Genomic DNA, 21,577 nt, shown 5'->3' on the forward strand with positions numbered 1-21,577 from the left:
CAATCAGATTTGTTCGTTGTTTCTGCGATTCCTCCACTGCATTTGATCTGCCTGATTCATGTGATATAACCCTCTGTGCTGTTAGCTTTTGAGTTTGCAGGATCACAGGTATCATTCCAAGCCTAATTTCAAATTAAGTCCATAAGAGGAATACGACAAATGACCTTTCTGCTGTGATTCGCGGCGCATGGTGCATTTGAAGCATCAACGGCTACTGGTGTGATCTGGCTGCGATCCGCTTGACTCCTGGTGATTGGTTCGAGCTCAGAAGACACCAGTGAAGACTGTGATTTCATTGGTGTGAGTTCAGAGAACCAGGTAAGGAGGAAGAGGGATTGGCTGCAGCGATGATTCTGTGCAGTTTGACCACGATCCGTGACAGCAGAGAACAGGGGCTTAAGAAGCAGTAAAAAGCGAGAGGAAAGAACAACAAGAAAGCAAGAAAGTGAAAAAAAAAACGTTCTGTTGATCGTTGAGGTGTGCTAAGTTCTTGAGCTCTCGGGTGAGAAACTGCTATCTGTGAGTTCTCTGTTTCCACTGATCCTCGCGTGGTTGTAAGCGTTAGTTCATTCTTCTTTGCCACCGAGCTCTGTAAGTCTTGTGCTTTAACATATATATTTCTTGAGACTTTGTGGAGAGGTTACTCCACCGAGAAGGAGGATCTTTAGCCGGAATTTATCCGGGGTGCGATCTACCGAAGATCAGGGGTCGTCCACCTTACGGACACGCCGAGGAGTAGGGGCAAGTTATCCCCGAACCTCGTAAATCCGTGTGTTAGTGTGCTTGTTTCCTCTTTGTTTTAGTTTCCTAATTCCGCTGTGCTAACAAGTTTCTTTGTAGAAATTTGTGTTTAAGTTTTTAAGAGGCTATTCACCCCCCTCTAGCCATCGAAGATCCCAACAAGTGGTATCAGAGCCTGGTGCTCTTCATCTGGACTAACATCCTAAGGAGCAAGAAGATGGCCATGAAGGAAGGATTCAGCACCAACAGACCACCCTTCTTCGATGGAGTAGATTTCCAGTATTGGAAGAGCCGCATGGAGTATTACCTCAAGACTGATATCTCCATGTGGTTCTCGGTCAAGGAAGGATTCACACCACCGAAGGACGAAGAAGGTAAGGAACTCGATTCATCAAGGTGGTCTACCGAACAAACTCGTAAAGGGCAAGCCGATGCCAAGGCGGTAGTCACCTTACAATGTGGGATTGCCAAGGACCAACTCGTCAAGGTAGGTCCATTCTCGAGTGCAAAAGATTTATGGAACAAGCTTATCGAGCTCCAAGAAGGAACTCGAGATTCTCGGATAGCCAAAAGGGACCTATTCTTGAATCAACTACAAAATCTCACCATGAAGGAAAATGAAACGGTAAGTGAACTACATGGGAGGTTCAAGGAAATCATCAATGGTCTGCATTCCATAGATGAACGCGTGGAGAATCGCGATCTAGTAAGGTACGCTCTTAAAGCCTTTCCAAGGAATGCCTTGTGGTCATCTATGGTAGATGCCTACAAGGTTTCCAAGGATCTTTCCATTGTTAAATTAGACGAATTCTTTTGTGAAATGGAACTTCATGAACTTGCTAACAAAGGTCAAAGAGAGAAAGGTATTGCCTTAGTTGCAGGACCAAAGAACAAGGATGGAAGAAGAAAGAGGGAAAAGAAGAAGGAGAAAGAGATTTCTTCATCTACATCCTCCTCTGAGTCTGATGATGAAGGCGGATCATCATCAAGCGAGATGGCCAACTTCGTGAGGAGAATTATGAGAAGAAGCCGAAGATACAAAGGAAAAGGTAAACCTAATGATCAAAATATCGATAAGACTAATGTTACATGTTATGAGTGTAGCAAGAAAGGCCACTACCGGAGTGAGTGTCCAAAACTCAAGAAGGAGGAACGGGCCAAAAAGAAGGAGGAAAGAGCCAAGAAGAAGAAAGCTCTCAAGGCCACTTGGGATGAATCTTCCTCAAGCTCATCGGAGGAGGAAGAGAAGAAGGAGAAGAGTACTCGGCAATTGGCACTCATGGCAAGGGAGGAGTTCGAGTCCGAGAGTGATGACTCAAGCACTTCAGCCGCGGCTTCATCATCTTCGGATGATGAAGAGGTAACCTCTTCTCACTTAGAAAAATGCTATAAGACTATTACACATTTGTCTACCTTGCTTAAAAAATCAAAAATAGAAAATAAATCATTAAAAGAAGAAGTAGAAAACTTGAGGGCCCTTAGGGAAGATGAGGTTGATGACCTACATCTAGAGGTCCTTGAGGATGAGAACAAGGCCTTGAAGGGTGAGGTTGAGAAACTCAAGAAAATGTTTGAAGAATTCTCAACTAGCTCTAAGACCCTAGACATGATTCTAAATGCCCAAAGGGCGGTCTACAACAAGGCTGGATTAGGATACCAACCTAAGGAGTCTAGCTTTATTTCTTTAGTGTCAAGAACCCAATTTCATAGATCGCATGTTTCTAGGGTTCATGAGACTAGGAAGAAGGTAACAAAGGCATGGGTGCCTAAGTCTTTCATTGTAGATGCATTAGGTCCCAAGATTTGGGTACCTAAAATATCTATCTTTCGTGTCTTGTAGGCATTGGTAAAGGGGGAGCGTCTATCAACTTGGTTTGTTGATAGTGGATGCTCCAAGCACATGACCGGGGACAAGTCACTATTTTCTACCATTCAAAACAAAAATAGAGGTAATGTGTCCTTTGGTAATAATGGTAGCCTTAAGGTTATAGGGGTTGGAGACATTCATATATCCGAATATCTCCAAATCAAGAATGTCCTTCTAGTCAAGGGGATTACTTTTAATCTCCTAAGTGTCAGTCAATTGTGTGATACGGGTTACACAATTGAGTTTCATTCGAGTCAATGTCTAGTCAAAAACATTGACACACTTGACACGGTACTAGTAGGCACAAGGGTAGATAACATTTATCAAGTTTCTTTTAAAAGTGCTACTAATGCCTCTGCTAAGTGTTTCATGTCAAAAGAAGAAGAATCATGGCTTTGGCATAGGAGGTTGGCTCATGTGAACATGAAGAATATTAGAAAGCTGGCCAACAAAGGATTAGTGCGAGGCTTACCAAGCATCAAGTACCAAAAGACAAAACTATATGATGCATGTCAAAAGGGTAAGCAAACAAAAGCAACTCATAAAGGTAAAAGCGCTGTAAGTACCTCTACTGTTTTAGATTTACTGCATATGGACTTGTTTGATTGTAGTAGTGTCATTTCTTTGAATGGTAGTAGATATTGCTTAGTGATTATTGATGATTTTACTAGATATACATGGACTTTATTTTTGAAAAATAAGGATCAAACCATAGATATTTTTATTTCTTTTTGTAGAAGAACTGAAAATGAAAAATCAACAACAATTAAAACAATTAGAAGTGATCATGGTGGAGAATTTCAAAACCATAGATTTTTAGAGTTTTGTCAAGAAAAAGGATATAGGCATGAGTTCTCTACTCCAAGGACCCCACAGCAAAATGGGGTTGTGGAGAGAAAGAACCGAGCTTTGCAAGAGGCTGCACGAAGCATGCTCAATGAGTACTCACTACCGAGCTACTTGTGGGCTGAAGCTGTGAATACAGCTTGCTATGTGCAAAACCGAGTCCTGATACATAGGTTTTTAGGAAAAACTCCTCATGAACTTTGGTTTGGGAAACCCCCTACAATTAAACATCTTAGGGTGTTTGGTTGTAAGGTGTTTATTTTGAACACCAAGGATCATCTTGGAAAGTTCACGACTAAGGCTGATGAAGGGATACTGGTAGGGTACTCTCTCTTCAGCAAAGCCTATCGAGTCTACAATAATAGGACTAAATTGATTGAAGAGTCCTCAGATGTAGCATTTGAAGAAATCCCTAAATCGAATGATCAATCAAGGGATGTAGGAGAAATTCAACTTGAACTTAGAAATCTAAGTTTGAATGATCAAAATGAAGAAAGAGTCGAGGTTGACTCTGATGACGATGAGCAAAGGCAACAAAGGGCTCAGGCTGATCATTTGCCTGATACTGAGTCTCTGCCTGTGCCTAGTGAGACCATTCATGAGGCACCGCCAACACCAAGGCAATCTAGGATAGCCTCTAGTCATCCCCAAGACCAGATTGTGGGAGACATCCAACAAGGGGTTAGGACTAGATCATTCTTTAGAAATGAGTCTAATGAGGTCGCCTTGATCTCAGAAATTGAACCAAAAATAGTTGATGAGGCATTGCACGATCCTGACTGGATCATAGCTATGCAAGATGAGTTAGGTCAATTTGAAAGGAGCCAAGTGTGGGACTTAGTTCCTAGACCTAAGAAGACCACCATTATTGGAACTAAATGGGTCTTCAAAAATAAGTTAAACCAAAAGGGAGAAGTCGTAAGAAACAAGGCGAGACTTGTAGCCAAGGGCTATAGTCAAGTCGAAGGCCTCGATTATGATGAGACTTATGCTCCCGTGGCACGATTAGAGTCCATTCGTTTAATGCTAGCTTTTGCTGCACATAGAGGTTTCAAGCTCTATCAAATGGACGTTAAATCGGCCTTCTTAAACGGATTCATCAAAGAAGAGGTCTATGTTGAACAACCACCAGGGTTTGTGAATACCGAAGCTCCAAACCACGTGTACAAGCTCAAGAAAGCTCTTTATGGGCTTAAACAAGCACCTCGAGCTTGGTACGAAAGGTTGTCAACTTACCTACTAGAAAAGGGTTTTGTGAGAGGTCAAATAGATCCAACACTATTTCTGCGTAGAGATGGTGAAAATATTTTTGTAGCCCAAGTGTATGTCGATGACATAATTTGTGGCTCAAATAACAAGGGCTATTTGAATGAATTTATCACTCACATGGAAAGTGAGTTTGAGATGAGTCTAGTAGGAGAATTGACATTCTTCCTTGGACTTGAAATCAAACAAACTCGAGATGGAATTTATGTCCATCAGACGAAATACACTCAAGAGATGCTCAGGAAATTCAAAATGAGTGACTCTAAGGAAGTATCCACTCCAATGGCGACAAACACTCGTCTTGACAATGATGAGAGTGGGAAACCAGTTGATCTAACGCAATATAGAAGCATGATCGGTAGTCTTCTATATCTCACAGCTAGTCGACCGGACATACTTTTTGCTGTGGGCATGTGCGCTAGATATCAAGTTTGTGCCAAGGAATCTCATTTAACTGCAGTTAAGAGAATTCTAAGATATCTCAAGGGCACAATTAGAGTAGGACTGTGGTACCCTCGTACGGAGTCTTTTGATTTGATAGGCTATACCGATTCCGATTATGCTGGATGCAAATTGGATCGGAAAAGCACTAGTGGGGGTTGTCAATTTTTAGGTTCATCGTTGATTAGTTGGTCAAGTCGGAAGCAACATTGTGTTGCTCTCTCCACGACCGAGGCTGAATACATTGCCATGGGAGAGAGTGTATCACAATTGTTGTGGATGATTCACACTCTAGAAGATTATGGACTTTCATATAAAGGAGTGCAAGTGTTGTGTGACAACATTAGCACAATAAACCTAACGAAAAATCCAGTCCATCATTCTAGGACCAAACACATTGAAGTGCGTCATCACTTCATTAGAGATCACGTAGCTAGGGGAGACATTGCACTTACATATGTTGAGTCAAAGTCAAACCTAGCCGATATCTTCACCAAATCCCTTCCGGAAAATGAATTTAGTCATTTAAGGAGAGAATTGGGGATGTGTTTGGCTCAATAGGCCATTAGGATTTCATCATGATCAATAAGGACAACTAAAACTACAAGAAAAATTGGGAAATTAATTTGGACAACTTGGGGACATCTCACACAAACTATAAGGTTTAACAAATTGTTTTTGTTTGCTAAATATGGGGTGAGATGCTAGGATCAACCAAATTATTCAAAATGTATCATGCATCCCTTGAATAATTAGGTTGAAGAGACATAAATTGAGTATGGGGAAGGCCATTACATAATTCATGTGTATTTGGCTCCTAGATCTTACTCATATATTCCAACCAAGGAATCTTGGTTGGACCTGTGTCTAGAAATCATCTAACCTTGTTGATGTGTTGATTGATACCCTTGATTGATACCTTCCTGATTTTGATTGAAAATAGGACAAGTTGGTGAAGAAATTTTGACATATTTTGACAAACTTGTAACTACTCATAGCAAGGATATATTTTGAACCGATAGCCTGAGTCAGATTTATTACCTTGGTTCACTATAGATCATAGTTTCAGCAAACAAACAAAACAAACTTCTCTGGTTTTGAAACTTTGAGATTCAACACATTTGTTATAAAGTGTCTGAAACTTTCGAGCCCTAAATAATTCAAAATCATTAGAGCTCATCATTAGGAAATATTCATTGGTATCACTGAATATAATCTGTGGGCTCTTCAGATCCTAGGTTCTGAACTTGGAAGTTGTTGAACCAAGTTTCAGAGCCTTCGATACGAATTTCAGAGACTGAAATCACTGATTATCAGACACTGATCGGTCCAGGGACCGATCAGGATGATTTCTGATCGGTCTCTACGACCGATCAGGAGAGTTCCACATCTCTGTTCGATATCCGATCGGTCTCCATGACCGATCAGGAGACACTGGCACGCATCTACCTTACTGATCCACATCTGATCGGTCCAGGGACCGATCAGGAAGCTCCCTGATCGGTCTCCACGACCGATCAGGACACTCCCTGACTGATCAGGACGTTCCCTGATCGGTTAGGATTTCTCCTGTTCGGACAGCCGTCCGATCTTATGATCTGATCACCCTCTTTAACTTCCCCCAATCCTTCGTCCTCTCATTTCACGTCAAAAACCCTAGCCGAACCACTCCTCAGTCCCGACTCTTCTCTCCATCTTCTCCGAAAGCCTCAAATGGCGCCCAGGTAACTTCCTTTCTCCCCGAAATCTGTTCATTTTTGGCATTTTCATTTCTTTTCACAGTGTATCTCTGTGTGTTGTCTCGGTTCTCGACTCTGTGACTCCCGTGGACTCCCATTTGCCCCGACCATGTCCCATTTTTGACCTATTTAGGAAGAAATCAGCCGGTGAGGGTACGTCTAAGTCATCTGCTGAGAAATCCAAGTCCCAGACACCCTCCCGACCTCAACCTTCCTCTTCTTCGAGATTCCCGAACCGACAGTTTGAACAAGCGTTTCAACATAGGACATTCAAGCTACTCCCATGTCGATCTGTGGATCGAAAGTACATGGATGAGTTTTGTCCCTCTGTATCCGAAACCCTGGCATATTATAAACTTGACTCGTTAGTCTACCTAGAAAGGGACATCAACTATGACCTAGTATCTGAATTCTACAACAATCTTCATCAGACCAGTGATGGTGCTTATAAAACCAGAGTCGCTAAGAGAACTATCGATTTCTCCGTCGTAGAATTCTTTGGGTATCTAGGTTGCCGAATGTGTTCAGGAGATCCTTTTCCCATTTATCCTGATTTACCAGAACAATTACCTCCTCCACTTGATGTATCATCTGACACTATCTATGAGTATTTCTTTGGACACCCTAGACCGGATGGACTGGATGAGTTAGATGTCGAGTTTCCTACTTTTGCGGCTCTGAGACTATCTCCTCCTGACTATATTCTTTTTAAGATAGTCACAAACTGTCTTCTTCCAATCACATCCAAACCTCTAGCAGAGATCCGACCATACCATTGCCTGATGCTTTATGGTTTTCATCAACGTCTCGATTTTGATATCATGTCGAGCATCTATTCTTCGATCATCTCATATACTCAGCCTAGCAGCTCCATTGTTTATATGTCTTATGGGCATATAATTACAGATTGGCTTGAGACCCTTCTGATAGATGTGTCTAAGGATAGGATAGTGAAGATGGTCAGACAGGATTGCAGACTTGGGAAACGGGCATTTTCCAAGTCTGGTATCTTGGGACAGAATGAGACTGTTCGATGGAAGGATGGGAGAGGTCTGGGAGAGTTACCACGGGCACTTCCTCGACAGGTTGCTGCTCCTCCTCCTGCTGCTGATGAGGCCGATCCTGATCTGCGTTGGCAGATCGCTGAGCTAGAGAGCCGCTTCGATCAGCACGATGAGCTGCTATCTGCTGAGCTCCATGGACTGCGTGTTCGGATCGACCAGCGCTACGATGACTTACGCAGTCAGCAGTTGGTGACGTAGCAGCTGCTTCTAGGCTGGATGGCCAACTACCCACCTCCGCAGCATTTCTCGGGCCATCCACCTTTGAGCTCCAGCATGCCGCCTCAGGGTTACGTGCCTCCCGCAGATGATGATGATGTTCATCGTGTTGAGGACATTGATTGATACATTCTGTTTGTCACTTTGACTGTCTGTGTTTTGGATGCTATTTTGTTGGATATTTTTGTATGACCGGGATATTTGCTTATTTCATCTATTTATGCTGCTCATTTTCCTGTTTTTCTTTATGTGTCATTTCCTATTGGCTATTGATATGCTGTTCATATGCTTTGTCTTGACTGCCTCTTATTTCTTTATTACTGTCATATAATACACTTAGAGGGAACTCTAGGTGCATTAAGAAAAAGACAGTATGGGTTAAGGGGGAGCCTTTTGAGTTTTGTCACCTCATTTGCGCCTTTTCGGTGTTTGACAAAGGGGGAGAGGATACCTAAGTTTAGAGATGTATGAAGGCTTGATTTTAGGGGAGAAGATAACGGGAAGGATCTTGATTCCCGTTATTGATTTAGTAGTGTATCCATCTTAGGGGGAGGATCTTGATTCCCCTAAAATTATGAAAATAAGAACATTTCTGATCTAAACTTAAATCGTGTTGTCAAACAACAAAAAGGGGGAGATTGTTGATACAGTCTGACCTGGCTGTTGTTTTGATGTTGACACGGATTTAAGTTTATATCAGATGTTAATTAAACTCGGTTTGATTAATGATCAAGGTTGATCAAGTGGAAGGGAAAAGTCCAAGTTGAAAACTTGGCACGCGAAGTCGGAGAGGGCTCGGTAGCTCGTTCTCCGGACTAGGTCGGAGAGGGCTCGGTAGCTCATTCTCTGGACCGGACGAAGTCGGAGAGGGCTCGGTAGCTCGTTCTCCGGACTAGGTCAGAGAGGGCTCGGTAGCTCGTTCTCTGGACCTGACGAAGTCGGAGAGGGCTCGGTAGCTCGTTCTCCGGACTAGGTCAGAGAGGGCTCGGTAGCTCGTTCTCTGGACCGGACGAAGTCGAAGAGGGCTCGGTAGCTTGTTCTACGGATTAGGTCAGAGAGGGACCTAAGTAGACATTCCATGGTACATTGGATCGGTCGGCAGACCGATCCAGTGATACATAAGACAGTGGATCGGTCGGCAGACCGATCCAGTGAAACTAAGTTTCCATGGATCGGTCTGGTGACCGATCAGGAAACACTCAGTAGCACACTGAGTGTAATCTGATCGGTCTGTAGACCGATCAGGAAACACTCAGTAGCACACTGAGTGTAATCTGATCGGTCTGTAGACCGATCAGGAAACACTCAGTAGCACACTGAGTGCAATCTGATCGGTCTTCAGACCGATCAGGAGATGGTATTGCGAAGAGAAGAAGGCAGGGATCGGTCGTGGAGACCGATCCACCTGCAGCCTGATCGATCTCCACGACCGATCAGACAAGCTTCGGACCGATCAGGATATGTCCTGATCGGTCCATGGATCGGTCTGGTGACCGATCCACACACAATCAGTTCGTTGTTTCTGCGATTACTCCTCTGCATTTGATCTACCTGATTCATGTGATATAACCCTCTGTGCTGTTAGCTTTTGAGTTTGCAGGATCACAGGTATCATTCCAAGCCTAATTTCAAATTAAGTCCATAAGAGGAATACGACAAATGGCCTTTCTGCTGTGATTCGCGACGCATGGTGCATTTGAAGCATCAACGGCTACTGGTGTGATCTGGCTGCGATCCGCTTGACTCCTGGTGATTGGTTCGATCTCAGAAGACACCAGTGAAGACTGTGATTTCATTGGTGTGAGTTGAACCGAGTAGGGTGGATGAGGTCAGCCTTGACCTGAGGTTGCACCAACAGCGGAGAACAAGGGCTTAAGAAGCGTAAAAAGCGAGAGGAAAGAACAACAAGAAAGCAAGAAAAAAGAAAAACGTTCTGTTGATCGTTGAGGTGTGCTAAGTTCTTGAGCTCTCGGGTGAGAAACTGCGATCTGTGAGTTTTCTGTTTCCACTGATCCTCGCGTGGTTGTAAGCGTTAGTTCATTCTTCTTTGCCACCGAGCTCTGTAAGTCTTGTGCTTTAACATATATATTTCTTGAGACTTTGTGGAGAGGTTACTTCACCGAGAAGGAGGATCTTTAGCCGGAATTTATCCGGGGTGTGATCTACCGAAGATCAGGGGTCGTCCACCTTACGGACACGCCGAGGAGTAGGGGCAAGTTATCCCCGAACCTCGTAAATCCGTGTGTTAGTGTGCTTGTTTCCTCTTTGTTTTAGTTTCCTAATTCCGCTGTGCTAACAAGTTTCTTTGTAGAAATTTGTGTTTAAGTTTTTAAGAGGCTATTCACCCCCCCTCTAGCCATCTAAGATCCCAACAGTAACCACTCTTTCCGAGTAATTGAAGACCATGCAAGAGTCCTATGTCGCTCTGGAAAAAGAACTAATGGTTACCAAGGCAAACCTAACTGCCAGCTGCGACCGGGAGACGACCCTCAAAAGCCAATGAGAGGCCGGGAAAGAAACTATCAGATCTTTGCAATCAGATCTTCTCAAGGCCAAGGAGGAGGCTTCCCATGTTGCCCGAGAAATAACGCTAGTGCGGGCTGACGGGGACAAGATTAAAGGAGAGCTTGCGGACTACAAGGCGGGGGAGGTTGGCCACCTGAAGGCATATCAAATTGTTTATGTCAAGTTTATCCCTTTTGGAAAGAAAATAGGCAATTTAATCGATACAATGATATGTTGGCGCTGCATGCCAATTGTTTGAGCAGGGCTTCCTCTGGTCTACCCCCCCCCCCCGCTCGGACAACTTTCTGAACAGGACCCACCTCGTGGAGGAGCTCCCCGCTAAAGCTTTTCCTTCCTTTGACCATGATGATGACTTTGTATCTACTTCTAGAACTTTGCCATGAACCATGTCTAGATGTAAACATCTTATTTGGAACATTTTCCTTATTAATGAGTATCTCGTGCTGATGTCCACTTTAGTTTACTTAAGCCATCGAGCAAGTGCCTTTTCTTAGATTATTGAGGTTACGAGCAAGATCCGTCCATCCCTTGGTCGGGATTCTGTTTGAACTTTCTTTATATCCTGACAAATGTCGTTGACCGGGATCGCGGATGGCCTATCCTTTTTAGTACATCTTCCAATCTTTGTAGTGATAGGGTTTTGTTACGCTTCGCAAGTGTACGGAAATGTCGCAAGTAATATAAAAGATTATCGTATCCACAGGGACTGGAATAAGCACTAGAAATGTCTCAATGCGAATTAGCTAAACAACTATCCAATCGTTTCAAAAGCAAAGTAAAGGTAAGCAAATCTAATATTAAAGATCAACAAACAAGAGTTTAGTGTTTTGGGTTATGATAAAGGGAGATTCTAGGAGTTTCGGTTTCTTTGTAAGATTTCTTGAATGTAAATGGTTCACCAATTCTTATTCCTCAATTACCAAACATGTAGAAAGTTGCCGGTTCCCTCTTGCAATAGACAACCGGCTAAGGACTGAGAAATGTATCTAAATAGGATTAATGAGACATGAACCTACGTTGTCCTTACACAGAAGCGCACCTATTACTATGCCTTCCTCGGATATCAACATAGAAGCCCACAACTTATTAATCTACAAAGATACAAGAAGCTAATCATAGAATCCATCCTACTCTCTTGAATATTCCTATTTCCCCTTCAAGATTATCTCTCAAACGTCCTTACACGGGCTTGCACCTGTCACATGGATCCCTCGGATGATCGAGTGAGAGTTTATCCTTACCAAGTCCATAAGAAATCCAAACAATCAATCAAGAATGAGAATTAAGCACAAACCACCATCAATCATTCAAGATCTAATTGATACAAGCAAGATAATGTCATTGAAACAAGAAAATGGCAAATCCATAAGAGATTACATCAATCCATCTTACAAATACTCCCTTAATCCTAGAATACAAGATCTACTCCATGAATCGAGGAAGAAAATTCGAAGAAATAGAGATTACAAGCATTCTTTGAATCCCCAATCCAAGAAAACAAGAAGAGGGGGAAAGAGAAAGCTTATCTACGAAGAAGCCTTGTCTTCGGATCCAATCCTCGCTCCGGAGTCGAAATCGTCGAGATCTCCCTTAGAATCGCCCAGAAATCCTCCCAAGAATGGGAGGAAACCACCAAATCTTGCTTTCTCCCAAAGGGGGAGAGATCCCCTTTCAATTCATGAAGAAGGGTTTAAATAGAGGAGGGAATCGGGCGCCACACGGCCCCGTGACACGGCCATGTGAGATTCACACGGCCATGTCCAGTTCCCTCTCTGCCAAACCTGCACGGCCGTGTGACTCCACACGGCCAGAACCCTTCTGCTCTCTAGAAATGCTACACGGCCGTGTGGTGCACCCGACCACAGCCTGCTTGGTCTCTGGAAATGCTGCACGGCCGTGTGGTGCACACGGCCACAGCCTGCTTGGTCTCTGGAAGTCTCACACGGCCGTGTAGATCCACACGGCCATGTAAGGCTTCTGCTCTGGTTGACTTCAAATCTTGACACGGCCGTGTGAGGTTCACACGGCCATGTCATCTTTCTCTTCTGCTGGTGCCAAACCCCACATGGCCCGAGCTCCATACCAATGCAGGGCCGTGTGAGGTACACGGCCTGGTGCTTTCTCCCTTTGTTTCCTCCAAGGCTTGCCCAAAGATATAAATTCTTCACCAAATCGACTCCTGCGTACAGTAAATGCACAAAAAGCAGATCTCCGAACCAAAAGAGTAAATATGCTAAAAGGAAAGCTGAAAGTATAAAAATGCATAGATCAAGCATGCTCAAAGTATGTAAATGTGCGTAAAAACATGCATAAAAGAGTATATAATCTACGCACATCACACCCCCAGACTTAAACCTTTGCTTGTCCTCAAGCAAAATGCTGCAGTCTAAATTCATATGTTCTACAACACATTCATAAAATCCAGTGCACTTTCCTAATTCTATCAAAAAGTTTCATTAACAAGCATGATCATGGAAACAAGTAAAGTATGGTTCAAGCATAAAAATCTTGTGCGCAGTATAAAAGTAACTCAACACCCTTCAAGTTTCAATCCATGTCCTAGTCAAGTCGTCATCAAATTTGAATTCCTAATGTTTCCAGTGAAAGACAAGTAACCAGTGATAGGCACTTACTTACCATTCACTTGGTTCATATTTCTCAACTAACCCAAGGTCTCAAAGGTGTGCTCAATCTCAAGAGAAGCTAAACAGTCATTTCCCCAGTAACCTAACTCGGTCTCAAAGGGGTGACTTGCTAGATTCCACTCATGACAACTGTTTTTTTATATCCCTTATTGTGTTATTTTTTTTTTTTTATAAGTGTTTGCATTGTGCAAAACTTATTCACAAATGTACTTTTAGCATACATGTTGGGATATTTTGATTTTTCCAAATGAGCTTTAATGATTTGAGCCTCATCCAGTAACCAAAATGAAAGTTGAGAAATCACCATGGAAACCAAGTACTAAGCAAACAAGATGAATCATGACTATTTCAATGACATCAACTATTCAAGCATCAAGCACAAGTGTAGTGAAGATAAAATCCTTAAGGTTGAACCAAAACTAAAACTCATCACCATAAGATTCTTAGCTTGTTTCATGCTACCCAAGATAGAAAAAAAAACTACACAAAGTTTACTAGTAGCATCATGCGAACATCATGAATCGAGACAATAATCGTGCTAACATTTCGCTTGAATCCAAGAAAGCATATAAGTGAAGATTTGATGTTCTCAAGATGTATGCCACAAAAAATCAAAACACAATGCAAGACATAAGCAAAAACAAAAACAAACAAAGCAAATCAAATGCATCTAATGCATCCCCCCAGACTTAAATTTTTCATTGTCCCAATGAAAACTAAAAACAATGTGGAGGAGATTTTAAAAGAAGTTACCAAGTGATGAGCTCCAAATGGTTGACGTTCATGTTTTTAAAGATACTCCTCCATCCAATACTCACATTCCTCCACAACTTTGAATTCTACAACAATAAGATAGACAAGAAAAATTAAGTAGAGGATACATGTTTATTATAAAGAGAGAACTACAGACATAAAAGAAAATAAGGAAAATGAACTTGGGTTGCCTCCCAAGAAGCGCTTGTTTAAGTTCATTAGCTCGACCACCTCATTAGATTCATCTAAATCTTGCTCTTGGAGGGGTAAGATATTTTAGAACCCTCCTACCAAGGGCTCTTATTATGGAGGGAGCTTTCATCAAAGGAGCTACAAAGTAAAGTATAACTCTCTCCATCTTCGTCTTCTTGGAATTTTTTCAGGTGGTCGAAGACGGTTCAGATTGAGCTTCCAATTATTGGCCCATGTGAAATCTGCACATCCAAAAGAAAAACAAATCTCCCACAAGCATGTTATATAGTATAGAGCTAGAACCATATCAAGATAAGATGAATAAGTAATAAAAACTGAATCACATCCAACAAAGTCAATTATAGGTACCTCCATAAAGTTTTCCAAAAGATCACAAGAAATACTAACCTTACTTTGTTGAGAAATACCTGAAATTTCTAAACATGTAGATGTGACTTCCTCTGAATCAAATGATGGTTCTGGCTCTAGCTTAGGTGTTGATGATATCAATGATGGTGATTCTCGAGACTCTACTAGCTCTGTATAAGTCCCTACACATTGTTCCACAACATGATCAATTCTTAAAACCTCTAAGGGTTGTCTTGACAAAGGTGGTGATCCTTGAGATGCTGCTTCCACAACACAGCTCCCTACACATTCTTCCATATCATCATCATCAACACATACATCAAAAAATAAACCAACATCTATGTCCTCAATAGGAGAATCAATAACAAGAGGATCAATAACTTCACTTGCAGTTTTAAGTTGATCTACCACATCACATTCATCATCTGAAAATTCGATGTCACTATAACACCTTATAAAATTTTGAGATAGATCTGAAAACTTATTTACCACTACATTATCAATAAAATCCTCATCTGAAAAATCTTCATCTTCATATATATTCAAAAATCTACACTCAACCATATTAGTGTCACAGGATTTGCCGAAGTCTTTATTTTCATTGACCCCCACTAACCTTTGTGGAAAAGGAACCCTTAGTGAAGGTCCTGGGAAAGACTGAACTCCCTTTTTCCCAAATTCCCTTTGAGCTTTTGGAGGAGGTCCAACTTGCTTATCTAATGTTGGTGTGATTAATCGTTGAGGGAAAGGTACTTCTGGCCTTTGGGAACTTCCTAGAGAAATGGAACTGAGTTCTTGTGATCTTCTATTATTCTTCTCCTCAATTCTAAACATGTCGTTCTTCAGAAGTTCTTCATGATTTTTTCCACTTCTCAACCCAACATCATCACACTTTTCATTGGATCTTGACTGTGTAGGAGGGGGATCTTCTTTAAACCATTTTGAAACAATACTATCAAGCTTTGCCCCCAAATGTTTGAACTCCTCACTCTGTGACTTGTGAATTTCAACATTTTTAGGTGGTTGAATTTCATTTTGTTTGACAGGCTCTCTTACATTTATGGCTTGCACTTCTTGAATATCTGAGGGAAATTCCATCCAACTTTTGTTCGACCATTCATGGAGGTTCAATGTCACTTGATCAATTAACGAATAAGCTTCATCTACACTTTTGTCCATAAAAGAACCTCCAGCTGATGAATCCAATAAAGTCTTGTCTGAGAAAGAAATTTCCCCATAGAATATGTGCAAAATCAACCATTTTTCAAAACCATGATGAGGGCACTGTCTTTGAAGACTCTTGAATCTATCCCATGCTTCAAATAATGATTCTCCATATGCCTGAGAAAAATTTGTTATGCAATTCCTCATATACACCGTTCTACTTGGAGGGAAAAAATGATTCAGAAATTGCTTCTCCAATTGTTCCCAACTTGTGATACTTTGAGGACAGAGAGAATATAGCCAAGTCCTTGCTTTATCCTTGATACTGAAAGGAAATATCATCAATCGAACTGCATTTGCTGATACTCCTTCACATTTCACCAAATCACAAATCTCTAAAAATGTTTCAAGATGTAGATAAGGACTTTCTGATACTTCTCCTCCAAATTTGTGACCTTGTATCATGAAAATTATCTCTGGGTCTAGTTGGAAACTTTCTACTTCAATTTGAGGTTGCACAATGGGAGATAAAAATCTTGCAAAAAAGGGTGTAGAAAAATTTCTCATGGTCCTGCTTGACATGTTAGTGCTCATGGATATTCAAGAAAAAAATTATAAAATGAAGAATCAAAGACAAGAAATAAAATGCAATATGAAAATTAAGAAAGAAAATGCAGAATTTAAATTGCAAGAAAGAAAGTGCATAATGAAAACAAGAAAGAAAAGATAAAAGAAAAAAGAAAAATGTCTAGAATAATTCATATGCTAAAAATTGCAAGATATGTTTACAAAAGAAAAGAAGAAAGAAACAAGATCAAAAGAGAAAACAGAGAAAAGTTAGATTAGAGTACTAGAAATCAAGAATGCAAAGTTAGAATCAGAATTAGAATTGCAACAAAAAGAATTGTCAAGAATTTTATTCAAGAAAGGAAAAACTTACGAAAACAGATTTCTAACAATTAGTTATAACTATGCAAATCAAAAGAAAAAAGGAAAAGTTATGTTTAGTCTAACTCAATTGATAATTCCTAATGTTATAGCGCAGTCCCCGGCAACGGCGCCAAAAACTTGTTACGCTCCGCAAGTGTACGGAAATGTCGCAAGTAATATAAAAGATTATCGTATCCACAGGGACTGGAATAAGCACTAGAAATGTCTCAATGCGAATTAGCTAAACAACTATCCAATCGTTTCAAAAGCAAAGTAAAGGTAAGCAAATCTAATATTAAAGATCAACAAACAAGAGTTTAGTGTTTTGGGTTATGATAAAGGGAGATTCTAAGAGTTTCGGTTTCTTTGTAAGATTTCTTGAATGTAAATGGTTCACCAATTCTTATTCCTCAATTACCAAACATGTAGAAAGTTGCCGGTTCCCTCTTGCAATAGACAACCGGCTAAGGACTGAGAAATGTATCTAAATAGGATTAATGAGACATGAACCTACGTTGTCCTTACACAGAAGCGCACCTATTACTATGCCTTCCTCGGATATCAACATAGAAGCCCACAACTTATTAATCTACAAAGATACAAGAAGCTAATCATAGAATCCATCCTACTCTCTTGAATAATCCTATTTCCCCTTCAAGATTATCTCTCAAACGTCCTTACACGGGCTTGCACCTGTCACATGGATCCCTCGGATGATCGAGTGAGAGTTTATCCTTACCAAGTCCATAAGAAATCCAAACAATCAATCAAGAATGAGAATTAAGCACAAACCACCATCAATCATTCAAGATCTAATTGATACAAGCAAGATAATATCATTGAAACAAGAAAATGGCAAATCCATAAGAGATTACATCAATCCATCTTACAAATACTCCCTTAATCCTAGAATACAAGATCTACTCCATGAATCGAGGAAGAAAATCCGAAGAAATAGAGATTACAAGCATTCTTTGAATCCCCAATCCAAGAAAACAAGAAGAGGGGGAAAGAGAAAGCTTATCTACGAAGAAGCCTTGTTTTCGGATCCAATCCTCGCTCCGGAGTCGAAATCGTCGAGATCTCCCTTAGAATTGCCCAGAAATCCTCCCAAGAATGGGAGGAAACCACCAAATCTTGCTTTCTCCCAAAGGGGGAGATATCCCCTTTCAATTCATGAAGAAGGGTTTAAATAGAGGAGGGAATCGGGCGCCACACGGCCCCGTGACACGGCCGTGTGAGATTCACACGGCCATGTCCAGTTCCCTCTCTGCCAAACCTGCACGGCCGTGTGACTCCACACGGCCAGAACCCTTCTGCTCTCTCGGCCAGAACCCTTCTGCTCTCTGGAAATGCTACACGGCCACAGCCTGTTTGGTCTCTGGAAGTCTCACACGGCCGTGTAGATCCACACGGCCATGTAAGGCTTCTGCTCTGGTTGACTTCAAATCTTGACACGGCCGTGTGAGGTTCACACGGCCATGTCATCTTTCTCTTCTGCTGGTGCCAAACCCCACACGGCCCGAGCTCCACACCAATGCAGGGCCGTGTGAGGTACACGGCCTGGTGCTTTCTCCCTTTGTTTCCTCCAAGGCTTGCCCAAAGATATAAATTCTTCACCAAATCGACTCCCGCGTACAGTAAATGCACAAAAAGCAGATCTCCGAACCAAAAGAGTAAATATGCTAAAAGGAAAGCTGGAAGTATAAAAATGCATAGATCAAGCATGCTCAAAGTATGTAAATGTGCGTAAAAACATGCATAAAAGAGTATATAATCTACGCACATCAGGTTTGAAGGAGCAATAACTGTGACCACGCTCCTTCCCGAGGCTACCATACCTCTTTATTACCCTCGTATTTCACACCATTACTTTTTCTGACAACTCTCCTCGACAATTTTCTCTATGCTGATCCGACGGCCCCTTTGTTCGGAGGACTTGAGGTATCCACGCTATGGACCATCAGATGCTTGATGACAATAATGCCCCTGAGAGTGGAATCTATAAATATACTTCCTTCTCTGCTCCTCTGCACTTTTCTCTATGCTCCCGTCACCTGCTGTGATTAGCTGCTGGTTTACTGCTTTGGTCTTCCCCATGGCCTCCCCTGCACCTGTTTATGCTCCTGGAGTTTCCACCTTTTCGGGAGTGGACCTAGATGACCTTCGTTACAATTATGAGGTTTCTAAGGAGATGCACATCATCATACCTTCAGCGATCCATTGAGTCTCTACCCCTCCAGAGGGGTTGTGTTACTTTCTTTAAGGAGCAACTTGTTGTTGGTCTCCGCTTCCCTATCCATCCCCTTTTCTTTGCAGTGAGTCGCTATTTTAGAATTCTTCTAGGCCAACTATCCCCCAATTCTCTGAAGATCCTATGTGAGTTTGTTGTCCTCTGTGAAGTGTGTGATATCTCCTGGTCTCCTCGCTTATTTCACTACTTCTTTACCCCTCACCGTCAGTGCGAGGGCTTCTTTTGCCTTCAAGCCCGTATTCGCACTACCTTCTTTTGTTCCATCCCTTCCTCTGATGACGACTGGAAGGATAAATATTTCTTTCGTCACTTCCCTGCCGCTGTGGAATGGCCTACTCGATGGCAGCCATCCCTTCTAGTAGCGCCTCACTTGGGGGATTTCCAGATTGATCCCCTCTTTATGGAAGCTTTTGCCCAGTTATCGTGTTGGCGATTGAATCTGCTCACATTACTGGCTGAGGATGTGCTATTTTTATTTAGGATAAGTTGCATTCCCTCTGAACTACCCCACTACCTAAGTAAATTTTATTTAGTCTTAACTTGTTTTTCCCTTCTTGCAGCTTTGATTTTGAAACTCCTTTTCCAGCCAACACCTTGAATCGCGCCTCGGAGGCCCATCCTTTGCCTTTAAGAAACCAGGAAATAAACCGCAGAGGTCGTCTTATCCTGGCTCAGAGAAGTCTTCCCCATTCTGCCTCCTCTCGCCCTGGAACCTTCGGGGCCCTAGCTCCCCGATCGATCCCTCAATCAACCCTCCGATCAGCTCCCCGTTCAGATCCCAGATCAGCCTCTATACCAACCTCCCGATCCGCCACCCGTGTGTATTTTACTCTCGATCCTGCTCAACGAATCATGCCTGAATTCCCTGTTCACCGGTCCTAATCACCCCCAAAGGATTCGGGTTCAAATTACCGGCCGCTACGCCACCTCGATGAAGATCCATAGGACCAGACCTAGCCTCAACAGATCCACCTGCTGCTCAGACTCCCCCTCCTCCTCCTACCGCTGCTCCAGGTTCACAACTTCCAGGTGCCTTCATTACCCCACCAGAGGTTCGAGAGGGAAACTCCCAAGGAAAGGCTCCGGTGGTTAAAGAGGAAGTTCTTTCGGAACCTTTCCCCATTCTAGTGGACCCTTTTCCAGCACAAGCACCTCGTCCTACTTCGGCGACTCCTTCTCGACCTGCATCTTCGCCACCCTCTGCCTCTGTTCAGTCCGAGTTTCAGGGCACAACAGTGGGGCCTTCGACGAGACTACCCATGATGAGACTCAGGCTGGACCCTCCCACTCATAGTGTTCTTCCTACTCCTATTTCAGAGTAGCCATACCCTCTGAATGTCACTTACGCTGTCAATCGGATGCTCCCACTAGTCGCCTCACTTTAAGGGGGCAGTTGTTGACCCACTGGGAAGAAAGTTTACAGCAGATGCATGCTCTTCCTGTTCCTGTCCAACTGGATCTTTTCTCTAAATGGGTCGTCTTTGTAAGTCTCCTCCTATGCTTTCTCCCATTACTTCCCTTTCTATTTGATGGACCCTTATCGTATGTTTAGGGCTTTGTCGAGTCCTTAGTGTTGGTGCAGCGGAGACCGGCAAGAGGGGGGTGAATTGCTGAAAATAAAAAGTAACTATACCCTCCTCGTACTTTCAACTCAGTTAGTGCAATAGTTAACAAAATAATAAAACAGTAAAAGAAAGACACTGAAGAATTAACCTGGTTACAACCAAGGAGGTTGTTAATCCAGGGCAGTAGAAGCGCACTAAAAGAAACTCTCCTTTGCTGAAGGCGGAGAAGCCTTTTACACTTTCAAAAGCTCAGAACTATTGCTAGGAAACACTATAGATTGAATGCTTGAGTTGTTGTTGAATTCCTAGCTCCAGGGGCCATTATATAGGCCCTGGAAATCTTATCCCGAGAGTCCAAGGCGCCTCCAACAGGGTTCAAGGCACCTCCAACTCGATCTGTCGATAAAACTTTATCCGCAGCGCAAACGGTCAAACTGGCCTGCTCAAGGCGCCTTCAAGCTACAGTAACTTCTGCTACAGTAACTTTTTGTTACAGTAATTTTCAGCTTCTTTTGACTCCTTTTCTTCTTCACTTTGGCTTCCAAAGTTCCGTTCTTTTGGGTGATTGCGGCCAACCGGAATAGGGCTCACCCGAACCCAATTCCCGGCCTTCTCCTCGTGCAGCCTTCCGTCCCGGCTTAACGTCCCTCGAACGCCGCGCATGCTCTTCACGCCCACCGGAGTACTCTTCCGCAGCTCTCTCGTCCTTCGGACGCACCGAGCCCGTCGGCTCCCTTCCCGTGTCGTCCTTCTCGCTAGCTGCATCTTCCGCTCGACTTCCTGTGCTCCTAAGCTCCTGCACACTCAGACACAGGGATCAAACACAGCAGGACCTAACCAACTTGGTTGATCACATCAAAACTACCACGGGGTCCAACAATCTCCCCCTTTTTGATGTGCATCAACCCAAGTTCAAGTTAGGGTTAAAATAGACAAAAATAGTAATTTTAAAGAAAATTACTAAACTAACAAGTTAAGAATAATTTTGCAATTAGTAAA

General features: G+C 42.5%; 1 non-coding gene and 1 pseudogene across 1 annotated transcript; one reads left to right on the forward strand and one right to left on the reverse strand.

The window, feature by feature from the left end:
* LOC121990977 overlaps positions 1-21,577 on the reverse strand; it is a 73,027-nt pseudogene that overhangs the window by 8,745 nt on the left and 42,705 nt on the right.
* Positions 15,933-16,038, forward strand: LOC121993299. Its single transcript, XR_006115161.1, has one exon. It is a non-coding gene; the product is annotated as a small nucleolar RNA R71 (small nucleolar RNA).

Source organism: Zingiber officinale, chromosome 6B, assembly GCF_018446385.1.
Source record: "Zingiber officinale cultivar Zhangliang chromosome 6B, Zo_v1.1, whole genome shotgun sequence".
NCBI classification, from domain to species: domain Eukaryota; kingdom Viridiplantae; phylum Streptophyta; class Magnoliopsida; order Zingiberales; family Zingiberaceae; genus Zingiber; species Zingiber officinale.